The sequence below is a fragment of the Chlorocebus sabaeus genome, chromosome 13 (assembly GCF_047675955.1).
Source record: "Chlorocebus sabaeus isolate Y175 chromosome 13, mChlSab1.0.hap1, whole genome shotgun sequence".
In the NCBI taxonomy this organism is placed as follows: domain Eukaryota; kingdom Metazoa; phylum Chordata; class Mammalia; order Primates; family Cercopithecidae; genus Chlorocebus; species Chlorocebus sabaeus.
Window position 1 is genome coordinate 39,181,968 of NC_132916.1, and position 19,416 is coordinate 39,201,383.

Below are 19,416 nucleotides of genomic sequence, written 5' to 3' on the forward strand. Positions count from 1 at the left end.
TATCTTCTTCCTCGTTATAATGTTTCTGTTCCTAGCAAACATTTTTTTTTTTTACAAGAATTACTTGAAAGCCTATTAGCTGCAATACCATTTTTTCAGGTTATGGAAAATTCAGATGAGACAGTGACTGAATTAGAGAAATAATTAAGATCATCCAGAGATGAGTACTTTGAGTACCATACAGAAGGGGATATAATGACTCTGGAGACTTTATATTTCCACTTTTTTGTGAAAGGATTTGATCTGAGTATGATTTCACTTTGTAAAGTGAAAACATAGGGCTAGAATTATTGTATGAAAATCCAAATACGTGTAAAAGGATAGGATGGTGCTGAATAGCCACATGAGTGGGCTGTGCCAGTTAAGACGCTATTGTCTCTCAGATCCTGATATGCCCTTCTAAGTTCTACTTTCTAATAACGAAGGTAGGATTTCAAAAACTGTATTTCTGTATTGTCAACTGTCTTCCAATTAGATTCTGCTAATAGGGGTAAAGCAGGAAGACAAGAGGAAACTAGGAAGAACTTGCTCTTTGCTCTTTATCTGGTGCTCCTGACACTGTCACTGTCACTGTCGACAGCTCTTTATCCTGACATTGGCTGGTACTTCCATCTGCTCCTCCAGAATCAGCTTCTTTGTGACCTCCTCAGAGGTATGGACACAATATGGGCTGTGCTACTTTCCCCAAAGTCTGAGTCATAGCTTTGCAAGACCTCTTCTCAAAGCTCCGAGGTATCGGTACCAACTGTGTGCCATCCACGCCTTAGAAACCTCCGGTAAAAGACTGCTGCTCTTTTTCAATCCTCTACATACTGACAACTTCAAAATATGATTTCCCAGCCCGAGGCCTGGTAGCTACATACTGAAGTTACTGGGTCTGTGTTATCTTAATCTAATCTTTTTTGCTCTTTTGATCTTTCAACCCCTATTTAACCCAGCCTTTAATATTACAGTTGTCCCTCAGTCTACACAGGGGATTGGTTCCTAGACCTCTGCATATAGCAAAACCTGCACTACTGAAATCCCACAGTTGGCCCTGCCAAACTCACTTATGTTAAAAGTCAGTCCTCCATATACATAGGTTTCACATCAAGAAAATAATGTATTTTCGATTGGCATTTGGTTGAAAAAAATCTGCATATTTATGGCACCACTCAGTTCAATCCCACACGTTGTTCAAGGGTCAACTGTATATTATCTGGTTGTAATATCTAGAACGAATTTTGATTTTCTGATGGGTCCTGATTGATACCACTGTTTTCATTCTTTCCAAACTTCCACACTGCAGCTACAGTAATCTTTCTTTTCTTTCTTCCTTTCCTTTCCTTTTCTCTTTCTTTCTTCCTTTCTTTCCTTTCTTTCCTTCCTTTCCTTCCTTTCCTTCCTTTCCTTCCTTTCCTTCCTTCCCTTCCTTCCCTTCCTTCCTTCCTTCCTTCCTTTCTTTCTTTCTCTCTCTCTCTCTCCTTCCTTCCTTCCTTCCTTCCTTCCTTCCTTCCTTCCTTCCTTCCTTCCTTCCTTCCTTCCTTCCTTCCTTCTTTCTTTCTTTCTTTCTTTCTTTCTTTCTTTCTTTCTTTCTTTCTTTCTTTCTTTCTTTCTTTCTTTCTTTCTTTCTTTCTTTCTGGTTTGGTTTGAGATGGAGTCTAACTCTGTCGCCCAGGCTGGAGTGCAGTGGCGCGATCTCTGCTCACTGCAAGCTATGCCCCCTGGGTTCACGCCATTCTCCTGCCTCAGCCTCCCGAGTAGCTGGGACTACAGGCGCCTGCCACCACGCCTGGCTAAATTTTGTAATTTTTTTAAACAGAAACAGGGTTTCACCGGGTTGGCCAGGATGGTCCCCATCTCCTGACCTCCTGATCCACCCACCTCGGCCTCCCAAAGTGCTGGGATTACAGGCATGAGCCGCCGTGCCCTCCCAGCTACAGTAATCTTTCTAAAACACGAATCTTATCACTTCCCTTATTGCGCGAATTCAGTGACTTCTCATAATTTTCAAGAAAAATTATAAACTATTGTAGTAAAAGTATCCTATCATGATGAGTTAGCCCTGACTATATCTCTGACATAATCTACTATTACTTTCCCTCCCTTTCAATATACAATAAATTTGGCCATAAAGATGTGAAATACTCTTAGTTCCCTAATATTTAGAACTTCCTCTCATTTATGGACCTTCATACATCTTTTGAGTGAGACACTCATTCCTGCTACCTTACTTTGGGTAATTCTTATTTACATGTGAGGTATAAGTTTAAACATATATATATATATATATATATATATATATATATATATATATATTTTTTTTTTTTTTTTTTTTTTTTTTTTTTTTTTGAGACAGGAGTCTCCCTCTGTCACCCAGGCTGGAGTGCAGTGGTGCAGTGGCACGATCTCAGCTCACTGCAACCTCCGCCTTCTGGGTTCAAGTGATTCTCCTGCTTTGGCCTCCCAAGTAGCTGGGATTAGAGATGTCTGCCACCACGCCCAGCTAATTTTTGTATTTTTAGTAGAGACGGGGTTTCATAATGTTGGCCAGGCTGGTCTCGATCTCTTGACCTCATGATCCACCCGCCTCAGCCTCCCAAAGTGCTGGGATTACAGAGGTGAGCTACCATACCCAGCAAGCATAATTTTTTTTTAAGACACCTTCTGTTTGTCATGGAATGGTGCATGTGCAGTTGTATTCTGCTTTTATTCCGCTTCTATTTCCCTTTCCATGCTTCCTCACAATTGCATGTGTAATCTAATGTTACTGGTCCTTTGTAGAACATTTATTTCCAATTGAGAGGCCAATCTCAGCATATTGTAAAATCACAAACAATAAGAACAATAAAATATAACAACAAAAATTGAATACCAATCACCCCCAATTACCAGTCGCATCAAAGCTCCCTCTTCAGAAATCGGGATACATGAGATTTAACTCACTTATAATGTTTTCTTATTTCTTTGTATGTTACTTAAATGACTTGTTCTCCCTGTCATACTCAAAGCTTTAAGAAGGAGAAGACCATGTCTATGCTACTTTTTCACCTGGTCCAATTCCTGATACCTATTATCAGTCATTGGCACTTGCTTCCTCATCAATGGCCTGGGTCACTCAGGTTCTTGGGTAAATTAGAAGAAGAATCAAGAGAAATCCAACTCACAGAATCTCTGGAAAGATTATCTTTCCCTCCCTGAGCACCAAGGAAACTATTTAATAAAATGGCCCATCTAGTTCTAAATAGTCACATCATATCTTTGTCTGCAAAATAACTTTCTCTTTGCAAATGCTTAATGTCTTATTAATTTCATTCAGCATTTTAGTGCTTGTGTCTCATCTCCTTGTTCATGATGAATAATCTATTTCCAGAAGGCAAAACATTGCTTCCTTGCCCTTTCTATGTATACCTATACTCAGCAGGGATGTAACTGGCTCCTACCAAAGGTGAGTCCAGCTGAGAGCAAAGTATCTTCAAGAAAGGCACTGTGTGAGCAGACATCTCACTTCAGAGAAATCCAGGCTTTGCACTTGAAGGTATATGGGAGGACATAGTGGGTTAAAATTACCCCACTTCATCAGGCATGGGGCCCAGGTGGTTTAGTTAATGATGGCTTCATACCTGGTGAGCCCCCATCAGTATATTCTGGGAAAATATTCATAACTTACGAATGAAAAAGCAAGTAAAGAAAAAGGAGATTTTCCTTTTAAATAGCTTAAAGGCATTCAATGACTGAAGTCCAAGAAGCATATACAATGTACCAATAACAGAACTAGAATCAGTAAGCAAGAAAAATGAAGTATCCAATATGACAAAACAATGCTGCATCATTTTAATGATAGTACATAAATCAAAGTTTTTTCAACATTAATATATTTATTTAATTCATGCATCATAAAATAAACTTTGAATGCTACTGAGGAGATATGTAAATGCCTCACCACCCTAGTCCCTCACCTCCATATAATTATAAACATAATTTTATTATTTTAAATAATAGGGGTTTTAAAAATGTCTTTGAAATAACAGAGGTTAATATCCAATACAATTTGTGAATGTGTTGCAGTAATATCAGTTAAAACAAGCATCTGATTAATGTGGCTTGGGAACCTCAGACAATTTATTGAGCTGCTTGCTGTTTAAAATCTATGATACTTTCCCTCTTCTGTGCAGATATTGATTTGATAGATGAAGTGGGGGTAATTTTTCTTTTAGAGTGGTGATGTTAATGGTCGTTGAATTTTCACTGACAACAGCAGTGAACTATGTTTATTAGGGAACTCTAGTAGTTGTTTATTTTCCTTCTTTCTTTTGTTTGTTTCTCCCTTTTTCTTCTCCTTATGATTTCAGCCTTTCAAAGATGACGGAAAACCTTTAGAAAGGTAAGCCTGGATTTCAGCTTGTCGTGTTGAAGTCAAGATTAATTATATAGAGGAAAGAAAGATAAGGGACTTTTGTCTGGTTCTATCATCTTAAAATCTTGGTCAATATGTGCCTTTGTGATCAGTTCTCTATTGTTTGAAATTGTTTCCCTATTGAAATCATTTCTCTATTTTGCACCAGGTGCATTCTAGAGTCCATAGTGACATCACAACATCATATTATATGAGCTAAGCTAAAGGTCTCATCTGGGAAAGGGTATCTCTCCAGGCAAGGTAAGCAAGATAAAGATTCACACACCCCAGGATCTCATCCTCCCATCGTGACACATACAAGAACATCTATTAAATAAGGTTAAAATTCCATTTTAGTGAAGAGAACATCTTTCTCATGAGTTTCCCATCTTATAGGGAAAAGTATAAGAATTTTTGTTGTCATTTGAAGAATAAACAAGCTGCCAGAAAGCCTGGAAGTGTGGTGTCAGCCGTTTACAAGAGACTAATGGAAATGCCTGTTGCTCAGCTCTTACAGATGTTATTGGGGTCTATAGAATGTTGTGGCCATCCCTGCTAGAAGGAGACAGTTTTATTTTTTTGAGAAGTTGAGCTTGAGTACATTCCCTGCCACTGAGGGAAGGAGCGGGTCCCAACTAGCTTATCATCTAGTCAACCTAGAATGAGCTTCTAGAGTCACTTTCAGGCAATTTCATTCGCTGTTTCAATATTTTTATAAGAAAATAAAATCAAAATTATGTATATAAAATCACAATTACCTAGACATGATATAATTATGTTTATATATATTATTGCAATATATATACAGGCATTTTAATGAAAATGTACTATATACATTATAAATATATGTATATGACTCATATATACATGTGTATATTATGAGCATGTGTGCATATGCACATAATATACCAATATATCATTTACTGAAAACAAATTTTATCTGGGTTTTGAAGACTATCTGAGCAGACATGAGGTAAATGGAAATCAAACATGTGCCAGCTTGAATACTGAATCTGCCTTTAAAGATATGACCTGGGCAACGTATTTTTTCTGAGCTTCAATTTAATGATAAAGTAATGATCATCATAACTTTTTTGTAAAGTTGTTTGAAGCCTCAAGACAGTAACTGTAAAGCACTTAGCGTAATTCCATGTAGTACACATTGACATTCCCAGGTTATTATTGAAATAGATATTTCATGAGGTTTTAAATTTAATATAGAATTAATTTCACTCAGGCATTTATTAAAGAAGCATTTAATATAATCTATAGTATTGCATGTTACTTGGAAATACAAAGATAAAGAAGCCACAGCCGTAGCTTCATTGGGTGTATACTCTAGGAATGGTACCATGACAGAGAAAGACATAATTCTTTTAACAGGTGAATAGTGGCATGAGATAATGATTTAAATATACTTCTCCCAGAGGTTTTGTTTTATTTTTAAAATTTACTCATGTATATTATCAGCTTTAATTGATACATATTTATGGGGCACAGTGTAATATTTTGCTACATGTGTACAATGTAATGATCAAATCAGAGTGATTAGCAAATCTATCACCTCAAACATTTATCATTTTTTTGTGTTGGGAACACTGAAACTCCTCTCTTCTAGCTATTTGAATATACAATAAACTGTTGTTAACTGTAGTCACCCTACAATGTTATAAAACACTAGAACTTATTCTCAAGAGTTTTTTTTTTTAATTTTTTATTTGCTGTGGTAACAGTTGCTGTTGTTTTTAATAGTGCATATAGATAGAATTAGAGTGGAGATAAATAGTTCTCCCTTAAATTATGTAGGACTAAGTTCAAAGAAGACTTCACCGGGTCTTCACCTGGAGAAGCATATGAATGGGACACTGAGCCTAAGAGCTCAGCTTGTGTTTAAATATATCATTCAGGAAGAGAAGCTATTCACTTTATTCACTTGCCTTCCTACACCTCCCTTTTAGTGAGAGTTGGATGTTCAACTGTTTTCCCTTATTAAAGGTAGGGGAGAGAGACCCTCAGAGAATCAGTTGTAAAGTTTGAATAAACTTATAAGACAGGAAAAATAATATCTCATTTCCTATTTTGAACTGTGTCCAATCACTGTGTGTGTGTGTTTGTGTGTATTTGTGTGTGTGTGTTGCAGGGGGTGGTGGAGAGGGTTAAATCTTTGAATAAATAGTTTTATGAAATCAGAATGAGAATAACATGTTATTAATGCACTGTACAATCCAGAGGGAGAAATAAAGGTTCAGCAGAGCACAATTAAAAGTATTAGAAAATTTTAAATAATTTTACATTGATAACCCCAGTGAATTCAACCTGTTCAATAAAGCAGTTACATTTACAATATAGTAAACCAAGTGCAAGGATAGAGATGTGCATGGAGTGTTACTGGAGAAGCATGGTATTGGGGAAGGTGTCCTAGGAGAGTTATTGTCCATTCTAAATGCTAAAACACGGGTATGCCTTATATAATCAAATTTGGCATGGAAAAATATTAGAGATAATTTCAAGGAAAAGATGAACTGAAGAACTTGGGCAAAAAGCAGAATGTGATAATTTATGTTGTATATTTTACTACATTTATTACTTGTGATATGTTTCTGTTCATCCCAGTAAAGCACAGATAAGAAAGCATAAGATTTCTTAAATACCCATAAACAAAACAGAATTATTTTTCATCCACGTGGATGAAGCACTTTGCAATAATATTTTCCTTCCTGTCAAGAGAACAGTAAAACAGTAATGTTGACACAATCTTTTTAAAATAAGATATCTAATTGGAATGGAGAATTAGAAGACTTGTCAAAATGTTTTGTTTATACTGCTTTTAGTTAAGTTGTACAATGATTTTGGTGGGGTTGGGAGATGTGGTCTTATATGGAGCAGCGGTGGTGATAGAGGAAGTAAATCACACTGCAAGCCTTCTATTTGCTGCTGACATTGAAAATAATTGCTGTGTATCTCATTATATTATTTTTAATTCATTGTATGTGAGTTCATTAAACATAGTAGGTGATGGCACTTTGAAAATCTATTTGCTGGCTCAAAACTTACCTATCAATTAATTCTTTCAAAAATAATTATTGATATCTAGAATGTGTCAAAGTGGTGGTGATAATCCTGGATGATACAAGGTTAATCAAAGTAGATACTAATTTTGCCTACAAAGAGTTTGCAATTGAAGTTCATTTGATTTCTCAGAAAGAGGGGGAGAAACTCATCATAACTCATCACTCCCCAAAAACACATATGTGTTGATTCATATAAAAATAACATATGCCCTGCTACTGATAGAGAGAGCAGGAAAATGAGAAGGTCTCTTTCTAACTTGCATCTTCAATAGAAAGATTATGCAATATGCTAGTTGTTTATTCCATACTGAACATCCATATTCAGATTCTAAAGTCATCTATATTTTTCCTTTTTAAAAATAGTAATACATGATCCACTACCATGGTCAGTTTGTCTGTGAGTTAGCTTTATTCAACACAAGTATAAAGTTTCCTTAGAGATCAATGTATAGGCATCAGTATTTCATATCTGTGAATATATGATTAGTGAAATGAATGGAAGCAATGATAATATTTATGATTGCTACAAAGAAAACCTACTTAAGCCAAATTGGTCCAGTGTTTTTTTCTGGAAAACTGTTTTACTGGGAGGTTCAGAGAGAAAGAGAGAGAGGCAGAAAGAGAAGGCATATTCTTCAGATAAAATTTCTCCAATCTATGTCCAAATAAATTAATGTAGACATAATTTATAGTAGTCCTGGTCTTTGGTAAAATGAGATAGCAGCACCACTGAAACTAATACTAGCGCATTGGAAAACACTGACAACAGGAGAGAACAATTTGTTGTTTATGCATGAGGCATGAAAAGACCATAAGTTTGGATAAATGTTCAGAATGCCAACCTATATGATCCATACAGCTGCCACACTATAATCCAGTGAAGTTTCACTGAAATGCATGATTCCATCGAGAGATCCATAACTTGGTGGAAATTAGAAAACTGACGATTTTCCAGTCACCAACTTGTCCCCAAGTGGAGCTATTGTTTTACATTGTGTAGGATTTTGAAAAAATTCAGTTGCTTCTCTTCCAATTATGTTGGTCAGTGACATGAAAACATATCTATACTTTTAAGAGTGAGCATGTTTACTTGGCCAAAAGAGACTGCAAAAGAGAGATAAAAAACAAACAAACAAACAAACAAACAAAAAACCACAGCATTTACTCTGCATATTTGTGTTAGAAAATGAATGTCTCAATACATATTAAAATGTTTTTATTCCTGTTAAAAACAGAATAAGCTCAGGATGTTACAGGTATGACTGGAACACTCTGTAGTCACCTTCCATAGGAGAGCAATTAGAAAATACAGTTTGCCATTCATTACCTTAAAAATAGGTTTATTATACCTAATATTCTTTCCATAATACGTTTTTAGAAGCAAGATGGTCAATAGTAAGATTCAAAATTTGCCTTATGTGTATTTTTAAAAGTTTCCACGATTAATGTACAATTTTGTGAATTACAGTCTTGATATTTAAAATGATTTAAATTGAGCATTCTTATATTTTGTTTTCCACAGACATAAAGTGTACTTTAACTGCGATTAACAGGAACTACAAATATTTCATATTACTAATGAGGAAACATACAAATAGGTTCAGTTAATATTGGAGTTCATAAATTACTTTGGAAGATTTAAGTTGAAAAATGAAAATAAAAAATAGAAGGTGATGTATACATTTCTATCTGCTTGCTCTTTGGAATATGTTTGCCAAGATGAGCTATCATTAAGTATAAAGTATTTAAAAATAATATAAACAGAATCTTTAAACATGTAAGTTATGATTTAGTGAAAGCCTTATTTACAATAATAAGGTGTTTGGACTTAATTTTTTAAGGGAAAGGAGAATGATCTCATTATTGAAGAAGGCAATCTTATCAGTGATGTGAAGAATGGATGGTTGGAGTATGGAAGATTGGATCCAAATTAAAGGTGAAAGCATGTCCACAAGTTATTGCAATAGTCCAGTGAAATGGTTAAGAGGGCCTGTCTTAGGCTAGAAGCTATGGGAATGGAAAGAAAAAGACAGATGTAGAAGGATGCTGCGATAAAGGAACTAGCATCAGTGGGAGTTGAAACTTAATTACGGATTGAAAGAGAAGGTGGAATGAAAGTCCACACTGGGGTACCCGGCTTGAGTCACTTGAAGTGAAATATCCCCGATGAGAATTCTTGAGGTGGTGTGTGCATTGGCATGGCTCTTGGGAAGACTGGTGCTCGCACTCCCGGATTTAATGTAGCAGTTGGAACCACCCCTTGGAAGATACAGAAACAGGCTTAAAACAAATAGATGAAGACAAACTATGATTGTTTAGAACAAGTTATGTTCTTATTAAAGCATAATTATTTTCCAAGGAAAGCAGAGGAAATTTAGAATTTCAGGTATTAAGTGACCAGACGTGTTGGTTTATGCTTGTAATCACAGCACTTTGGGAGGCCGAGGTGGGCGGATCACCTGAGGTACGGAGTTCGAGACAACCCTGGCCAACATGGCAAAACTCCGTCTCTACTAAAAATACCAAAAAAAAAAAAAAAAAAAAGGCGAGCGTGGTGGTGGGCACCTGTAATCCCAGTTACTCCGGAGGCTGAGGCAAAATAATCGCTGGAATCCAGGAGGCGGAAGTTGCAGTGAGCGGAGAACGCCTCATTGCACTTCAGCCTGGGGGACAAGAGCGAAAAAAAAAAAAAAGAAAAAAAAAAAAAAAAAAAAAAAAGACAGTCTTCTTCTTTTGGTTTAAAAAATTCAAGTAAAATCCAATAATATACATTTTATCTTGGGAAATTAGTCTCTAACAGACGCTGACTTCACAAAGTTTCCATCAGTGTGTGCCTTTGTATCTAACTCAGAAATCAATTTCAGAGCTGAAACACCACTGCAAGTATTTCTGAACACTCTTTTTAGTCATCTGCTAAATCACTGCTGCTGTCCTATCAGAAATTTTGCATTTCAGTAGTCAGACAGGCACAGACAAGAACCCAGGAGCACTTACCAGTAACAATTACGAAATGGGGAAAAAATGGTAGGAAGCTTAAGTTATTTGAGGATACTTTTGATGCTATAGCTGGTAACTGGAATTTTTGGAAATGTAAAATGTATATACACCATTTAAGCCGCAACCTATTTTCCTTTGTTGTGAGTTAATTTCATTCAGTTACAAATGATCTACTGAATTACATGGCACCGTGGATGTGTATGGTTTCTGAAACATTAAATGGTTCACTTTCACATGTAAATTTCAATCAATTAAAATTTGTATGTCTATATTGAGTACAGTAGGTATTTAATATAATTTCTTTCTCTATAGGTAACCTATTTTCCATCACTACATATTCAATGGAAAATGGAAAATCATTTACCCTGTAATTTGAAATGCCATTCGTTTCCTGCATCAAATTCTATTTATAGAGTACTGCCATTCTGGTCCATTTTTCATTTCTCTCGTTTTGTTTAAAAAAAAAATCACACTGAATTAATTAGTATCTATCTCTTAATTATTATGGTATTTTGGTAAGGTGATTCACTCTAACATTTCTCTTCTTCAGTGTTAGTGTAATTGAGAACTAAATGGCTCATAAAAAAGGAAACTTGCCTGTTTTGACATTAAACAAGAATAGAAATAAGAAAAACATTTCCCTACATAATTAATATAAATAAGTTCTCAAATAATTTTAATGATTGAACTCAAGTACCTTAGCGGTACAAACAGCTAAAGTTGAAAATTTTGTTTTAAAGTTGTCCTCAATTGATATTTCCCAGAGGGAATTGACAAAAGCAAATACATATATTCTAAGACGTAAGAAATCAAGTAAATAATAAATAAGCCACAAATGACTTTCAGAGATAAAGTACCAAAAAAAACTTAGTGGGTCACAGATTTTTTAAAATAAAAGAAATATAAAATAAAAATAATAAAAAATAAATAATAAAAGAATAAAATTATAGAATTTTATTCTATAATAAATAATAAAAGAAAACAAGTCACCATGTGTGAGCATTAGCTAACACAATAATTAGCTTTGTTAGATTAAAAAAGATTCCAAAAAGTTTGAATCATCAAAACTGGACTATATTGAAAAACTACATTTTTGTATTAAATATATTAAAAATACATTTTCAAAAACCCTGAAAATGTAAGTCAACAAAAGATTATAAAAAATAAACCAAGGAGATATATATGTATGTATATGTGTGTATAAATATAGATATATGTAATTTGATTTTTATATCTAATTATATATATTTATATATAGAAATTCAAATTAAAAATGAAATAAATGGATTAAACACCATCTTAGAGACAAGTAAAAAGAGAGTGAATAGATAATATAGTTTAAGAATTTTCCATAATTGATCTCAGATATTTAAAGATATGAGAAATATAGAAGAAAGATTTAGAAAGTTCTAAGACAAAGTGAGAAAATTTAACACAACCAAACAGGATTCAAAAAATACCTAAAAGAGATAATTAGGAAGAAATGCTATTTATTCAAAGGAATAATGGATGATAATTTTCTTTTGTGAAAAACAGACAACAGAAAATGCAGGTCATGTTTAAGGTTCATGACTTCATTTGACTTGTGGAGAAATCAGAATTTGTAGACTTTTATTTCTTTAACTAACTTTCCCTTACAGAAATGTTTGTTACACTTTTACTTGGCAGGAAATACTTAGTTTTTTAATACTCAAACACTTGATTGAAGTAGGTATTTTCAAGAAGGTTGCAAAATGTCCTGAATATGTACATTCTGCTGACCCCAAAATAATGTATATAAAGAATTCAAATATAAGACTAGGCAGCTGGGTAGAGTTCTTATTTAAGAATGTATGCATACTCTATATCTTGTCATTTTGAATCATAGTTCTGTTATGAATGCTTACAATGAAGAGACCAAGAAACTATTCACTTTATTTAATTAGTGACTAAAATTTTCAGTTTTTATTTCCTGGAGTCTTTTAACCTGAAGCATTATGAAGACCAAAAACTTAAAAGACATGTTGATTGTAGGACATATATTAGTTTACTGAAATATACAGTATGTTTGTTTCAAAACCACATGTATAAGTTGACTACTACTTCTGAGTGGGATAAAAAACTTCATGGAAATGGTTTATATAGAGAAGAGAGTCCAAGTTTAAACCACAAATGACTGCAATCTGTAGAAGGAGAGTGCAGGTAAAGAAGACAGCAAATGAGATTATTGAAGAGGATCGGTAGAGGTATTGCTCCTCACAAGAGGGCATTAACTGGGGTGGGGGTCTGCCTGCAGACCCTGACCCAAACGACGGATGAATAAAACATACACTGACACACAGATATTCTGTTTTGCCAGTTCTGCTGAGTGTCCGACCGCCTGCCCACCAAGAAAGATCTGTCACTGTGGCTGGCCTTGAGCAGTTTGCACTCCAGGCATTTATTTAGTATACAATTAACAACAGATGCTCTGAGTCAACACACTTGTGGATAATTAACATGGTTAAGAGAGTAGTTCTACAAATGATTAAAGCTTAGTAAATACTATTAGGGGGTAATATCCCTGTTCAACCTGCCCACCCCTGCCCCATCTCCGCACCACCCCCACCCAAGAGGGCCGTCTGGCTCAAAGGTTAGTTAATGGAAGTAAGGTAAACAGACTTAACTGGGAAGCTTCTGTTGTCCCTAGTATTTACCCTATGACCTAATGCTCTAAGGTGAGAACTGGCTGCCCTCAGCCTGTTCAATTGTTACAAGCTATGTAAAAAAGGTTTGTGATTATTCCCTATAACTTTTCCTAATGTTTCCCTTTAATGTTTCTGCCACCATCCTGAGTGAATCCCAACAATCAGTGAAGTAAGGGGGAAAAGTGACGCATGTTAGAGTCTTGGAAGCCATGAGAAAAGGGAGTTTTAAGAATATGGGTGTGGCTGACTTGGTAAGAAATTGAGTAAGGTGAATACAGGAACATGATTCAAAATATTGGCAACCTTAACAGAAACATTTTTAATGGAGTAGTAGGAAAATAGTTAAGATTGTGTTGGATCAAAGTGTGTAACTGGAAACAAACAATTGAAGATAGCCCGTGCAGACCCATCTTCTGAGCAAGTTGGCTTTAGGAGAGTTCAGGAATATAAACAAATAGTTAGAGATAGTGAGAAATTGGATGTTTTGCTGTATCATGTTTTCTTTTACCTCCTTTTTATGCAGTGACTGAACACACCAGAAAATTCTGTTATGCTGATATGATTGCCATAGAAGGAAAGAAAAAAGAGGAAGAATTAAAGAAACAAAGTTCTGAGAAGGGTCAAGGGGATGGGCCTTCAAAGAAGATATGAAAAATTGGCCTATTATTAAAATCAATGAAAGAAAAGGTGGGCTAATCTAGGCAAGATTCCAGGTTTGTTGAGGATAAGATTGAGACAGTGAAAATATTAAGTGTGCTTAGAAAAAGGATATGGGAATGAATGAATGGACAGTTTCCAATTGATATTATAAAAGTGTTATAGCTATTGATAAACAATCAATGAAAAAATATGAATAACAGGATGGTCAGGCAAAAATAAGAGTTTAACTGAGTTTGAAGATAAGCACAGGTCAATGGTACATATGCTCATTCATCATTGTTTTGTGACATCCTCCAGAAAGTCCACAATAATAAGATCAAATAAATGTCCATAACTGGAATTATATAAGACTATCAGATTGGCAAAATAATAGTTGGTTAAGTTTATGTTGAATGGCTGGTTGTAAAACAATGACTTGAAAAAGAGAGAGGTCATGCCAGATTTAGGAGATGGAGAAGAATATGGCAGGACTTGTACAACTAAAGATCTCTATTTTGGTAGAGATAAAGATATGACTCAGTAGAAATTTACATAAAACATTAGGAGGCACAGTCAAAGAGTGAGATTTCAGAGTAGGTCATCCAAAGAAAATTTTCAACTGCTAATTAAATCTATACTATTAGCGCTTATGTGAGTGACTTCAGCTGACTAATATGAAAGTCAGTGTTTTGAAGAAGTTGAAGATAATTAGGGCAGAGTGAGAGCAATACCAAAATAAACAAAAAGAAACCACACATACTGTAATTTTTCACATCAAAAATAATTTTTTCATGTTACTTTTAGTACTAACTGGGTGACAAAAGTTAAATAACTCATTTTTTTTCCCTAAACTTTTGATTAATTTCCTTACTGGAGGCTACCACAAAGAAAATTGACTATTTTAGAATTCGAGGTAAAAGTCAATCATATATTAAATGTCAGTCCTGAGAAAAGAAATTGAGTCTTGACAGTAGAATAGATTCAAAGAGAACCACCAACTTTGCCCCCTGCTAATGCAGCTTAGCTATACATGCCCCCTGAAAATAATTTTTAGCTACAGTAATTATCTAAAATAAGCAAACAGATCTTTGGTCCAGGAAATTTTTAATGCTGCCCTGAGGTTGAGTAGGAAAGTGTGTGTGTGTGTGTGTGTGTGTGTGTGTGTGTGTGAATGAACATGATCAGATACTTTTGGAATGACTTTGGATATTAGTATGTACATTGTAGGCAGGAAATTCTGAATAATTCACAGTGATATAAGACAACTTCTATGTCTTTTAAAAATTATAGTCTAAAGAAAGATGTCAGAGAGATGAACATTTGCTTTGAATAAATGTAACATTTATAGAATCCTTTATACAAAGAATTAAACAGAAATTCATCATTTATTTTGTAAAATAGTTATAATATCCTTTTAAGTGTCATCTCTTCATTGGGTTTTAATAATTGGTTAACTTTGGTAGAGCTCAAATATTTTGTACATCAGGATTGCAATGCATGCTAACAAAATAAACCTAAAGAAAAAAAATTGAATGAAATAGGGTTCTTTCAAAGAAGCAAACAAAATTTAGTAATCTAAAAAGCAGAAATATTGAGGAAAGAGAATGCAATATGCACTGAAAAATATATGCCATTATACATTATATATATAAAATAAATAGAATGGAGATGGTTAATGGTTACAAAAATATACTTAGAATAAATAAGATCTAGTATTTGATAGCCCAACAGGATAACTACAGTCAACAGTAATTTACTGTACATTTTAAAATTGCTAAAAGAATATAATTGGATTACTTGCAACACAAAAAAAGAGTAAATGCTTGAGTTGATGGATACTCCATTTATCCAGATGTGATTATTACTCATTGCATATCTGTATCAAAATATCTCAAGTACTGCATAAACATTTATACCTACTATATAATTGTACAAATGAAAAATACAAAAATAAGAAGTGTTCATCTAAAACATACTTACAATGGTTAAATTTGTGTGTCAACTGAGTAGGTTAAGGAATTTCTGGATAGGTGGTGAAACACTTTTGGGTATGTCTGTGAGGATGTTTCAGGAAGAGACTGGCATTTGAATCAGTAGATTGAGTAAAGAATATCTATTCATCTGTTGAAGGCCTGAGTAGAACAAAAAGGTGGAGAAAGGACAAATTTTCATCTCTTTTGTAAAACTAAAACATGCGTCTTCTCCTGCCTGTGGACACTGAAGCTCCTGGTTCGAGTCTGGGACTCAAACCAGTGTGTCCCCCAAACACCCACAACCTGCAGGGCCCTCAGCCTTGGACCATGACTTACACTATTGGCTCCCCTGGTTCTTAGGTTCTCAGACTTGGACTGGATTACACCACCAACTTTCCTGGTTCTCCAGCTTGCAGATGGCATTTGATGGAACTTCTTAGCCTCCATAATCTCATGAGTCAATTCCCATAATAAATATTATTTTAAGCCTATACATATCCAGTTGGTTCTATTTCTCTAGAAAACTCTAACATCATACTAATTCCATCATATTTAATGCATGTGTTGAAATATGAAACACTGTTTACAAAATGAACATTTATAAAGTTTTCTATGAATTAAATACAGATATAATCAAAAATTATATTATATCCAAAGTTCCAAAGTCTCCTAAATATGACAGAAAGAACAGTTAAGAGAGGAAAAAAAGAATGTGATATCTAGACAGAGAAAAACTTTTCCAATGAAAACCTAAACTTTCTTAACCACAAGTTTTCAGTTAACGTTAAAGTATATTTAGAAATAGAGAAGATAGAAGCATTTAAGCTTTCTCTCCAAAGAACCTACTATCTTTTTATTACTGTTGTTTTTTCAACTTTTATTTTATGTTCAAAGGTACACGTGCACATTTGTTACATAGGTAAATTGCATGTCACGGGGTTGGTGTACAGATTATTTCATCACCCAGATAATAAGCATAGTACCTAATATGTGTATCAATGTTTAGCTCTCACTCATAAGTGAGAACACATGGTATTTGGTTTTCTGTTCCTGCATCAGTTCGCTTAGGACATGATCTTGTTCTTTTTCATGGTTGTGTAGTATTCCATGATAAGTATGTACCACATTTTCTTTATACAGTCTATTGTTGATGAGCCTTAGTGTTGATTTCATGACGTTGCTATTGTGCAGAGTGCTGTGATGAGCCTTAGGGTTGATTTCATGACTTTGCTATTGTGAGTAGTGCTGTGATGAACAAAAATGTGCATATGTCTTTACGGTAGAATGAAGGAACCTACTAATACTATTTTAACAGAACTTTGACATCCGTTTCTCTATTTACACAGCCTAACATAAAGAAATGTGTCTGCTTAGGTCAATAGTTAGAAACGAGAAGTTTACAAAACTCATTTGACATGAAGACCCATTTTGTTTGGTCTACAGAGATTTTAAATTTTGCAAACATTTAAAAATAATACAATTTTATATGAAAATAAGTTTTCTGGCTTCTTTTGAAAGAACAGAGTATTTGGTGACACTGCTGTTAAAAGAAAAACTTTAGACAAATTAAATTTGACCAAGTTTAATTGAGCTTAGAACGATTCATGAATAAGGTAGCCCCCCAAACCAGAATAGATTCAGAGAGACTCTGGCAGTGCTGGGTGGTTGATGATTTATGGACAGGAAAAGGAAAGTGTCATACAGAAAACGGAAGTGAGAAACAGAAACAGCTGGATTGGTTACAACTTGGCGTTTGCCTTATGTGAACTCGGTTTGAACAGTTGGCCACCTTTGATTGGCTGAAACTCGGTGATTGCTGCAAGAGTAACGGCCTGTTTATACATCCATTTAGGCTGCGGTTCACTATGTATAGAGAAACCTTTAGAATTAGCTTAAAATATGTAAGGAGGCAGCTTTGGACTAAATTTAATTTAACACTGTTCTTTAAGTAGCAGCTGGTTTCTTTTTCACTTGGGCCTTAACCTGTTCATTCTCCAGTCCTTTCCACTTACCTGTATACTTACACCTGCCCTTCCTGGAAAGTTTTCTTGGCCCTTGTAGGTGTTTGACTTTGGGATGCCCTGCTCAGTCTGTGGATTCTGAATGGCAAGCAATTCCTGCAAATCCCATCTTTTACTAATGTGGAAATCTGACCTCTACTCAAACCTACGTGAAAGGTCATAAGGCCAGGAAATAAGAGATTAGATAGAGCTCTGCCTGCGCCTGTGAGAATACTGCAGAAGTAGAGAAAAGAGAAATTCAACCTCGTGTGTTTGGATCAGACAAGAAACAATGGAAGGATATGTGGCAGAAGTAAATAAAATAATTAATAAGAAGAATGAGACAATTTAAGGAGGGAATTGTATAAAATGATCAATTGTGGAAATACGTTTCACTTTCCTTTCATTATTTCATATCTCAACTTCCTCGTTCAATTAATTCAATAATGAGACTCTTTCTCATTTTCTTACACCCTTGTCTTCAATTAATTAATGCAGTAAATGAATGAGAAGTCAAATTTAAGAGAAATTTTCTATACAGGACAATTAAGTCCAAAGAAAAAGATTATGAACAGAATTTAAATGAGTAAAATAAATTTATAAAATATGATGGCCAAAATTATCATACTTTGTGTAATTTCTTTCAAATGTTGGATGAATTTCATTCATTTACCACATTGCAAAATGAAAAATAACATGTTAAAGTCAGGAGAATAATCTTAAGAAATCATAAATAGAAAGGAAATTACAGTTTTCATACTTTTGGTTACAAATGACAGAAGACAAAGGAATGTGAGCATTGAAATCCTGTAGTTTTCTCACAAAGGTTAACTGAAAAAAGTGAAGAAACATTTAAAAGTGTTAGACAAAGGTGCAGTCCCCTCTGCTCACTGACCCTTGTTGCTATTCCTGTTTACAGCCTCTAAGACTGACTTTCTTAAAGTTCATGAAATATTTTATCTTAGTATGCTTCAATTCATCACTAAGGCAATTTAAATTATCTTTAAAAGTAGTATTGCTGATTCAAAATTTTTTTTTATCTTGCTGATGCAACTTGTACTATATTCTTTCTTGACTTAATCTCTTATTTCTGAGGATTTCGAGTCCCATTTCTAATTACAAGGAGCTGTCCTTTGCCATCAACAATATAAATGAGCCTTCATTAAAGAGGTTTCACTGGAGAAAGAAAGAATGAGAAATAACAAAAGAGAGCGAGAGAGAGGGGAAGAGAGAGAGAGAGACCTTGAGAGTCTAGTGAGAGCAAGAAATAGACAGGTGTGAAAAAAGGAGATGAAAGAAAAAACCCATTTTATTTCACTCATGGATTCTTAACAGTTGTATTGTTGACATTTTGGGCCACATAGTTATTTGTTGTGAGGTGCTCAGCTGAGCTATGCTTTGTAGGATGTTTAGCAGTCTCCCTAGTCCTTATTCACTAGATTCCAGTATTGGCTCCTCTGCAAGTAGTCACAGCCAAAAATGTGTCCTAAAGGACAAAATTATTCTCAAACAAGTGTTTTATACTTTCCAATCTTTCTGAGTTAAATTTTCCAAGATAAATGTAGAGTTGACTGACTATTCCCAATGTAGAGTTGACTGACTTAAAACTAAATCATGTCTAATTTTTTACGTTTTAAGAGTCACTGTTTTAAAGTATTTAGTTTCTGGTTAAAATAATTTAAACTAGTTTTAACT

The 19,416-nt window shown here is 34.5% G+C and overlaps 1 long non-coding RNA gene across 6 annotated transcripts in view; it reads right to left on the reverse strand.

The window, feature by feature from the left end:
- Positions 1-5,235: 5,235 nt before the first annotated feature.
- The window catches only part of LOC103240529 (uncharacterized), a 377,357-nt gene continuing 363,176 nt past the window's right edge, over positions 5,236-19,416 (reverse strand). For 4 of the 6 annotated variants that reach the window (XR_500017.3, XR_012095028.1, XR_012095032.1 and 1 more), the window contains one exon: positions 8,573-9,705. This is a non-coding gene — a long non-coding RNA (uncharacterized lncRNA). Of the gene's footprint in view, positions 8,551-8,572; positions 9,706-15,728; positions 15,881-19,416 lie in introns of those variants that run through there. The other 2 variants (XR_012095030.1, XR_012095031.1) reach the window with 2 other exon arrangements.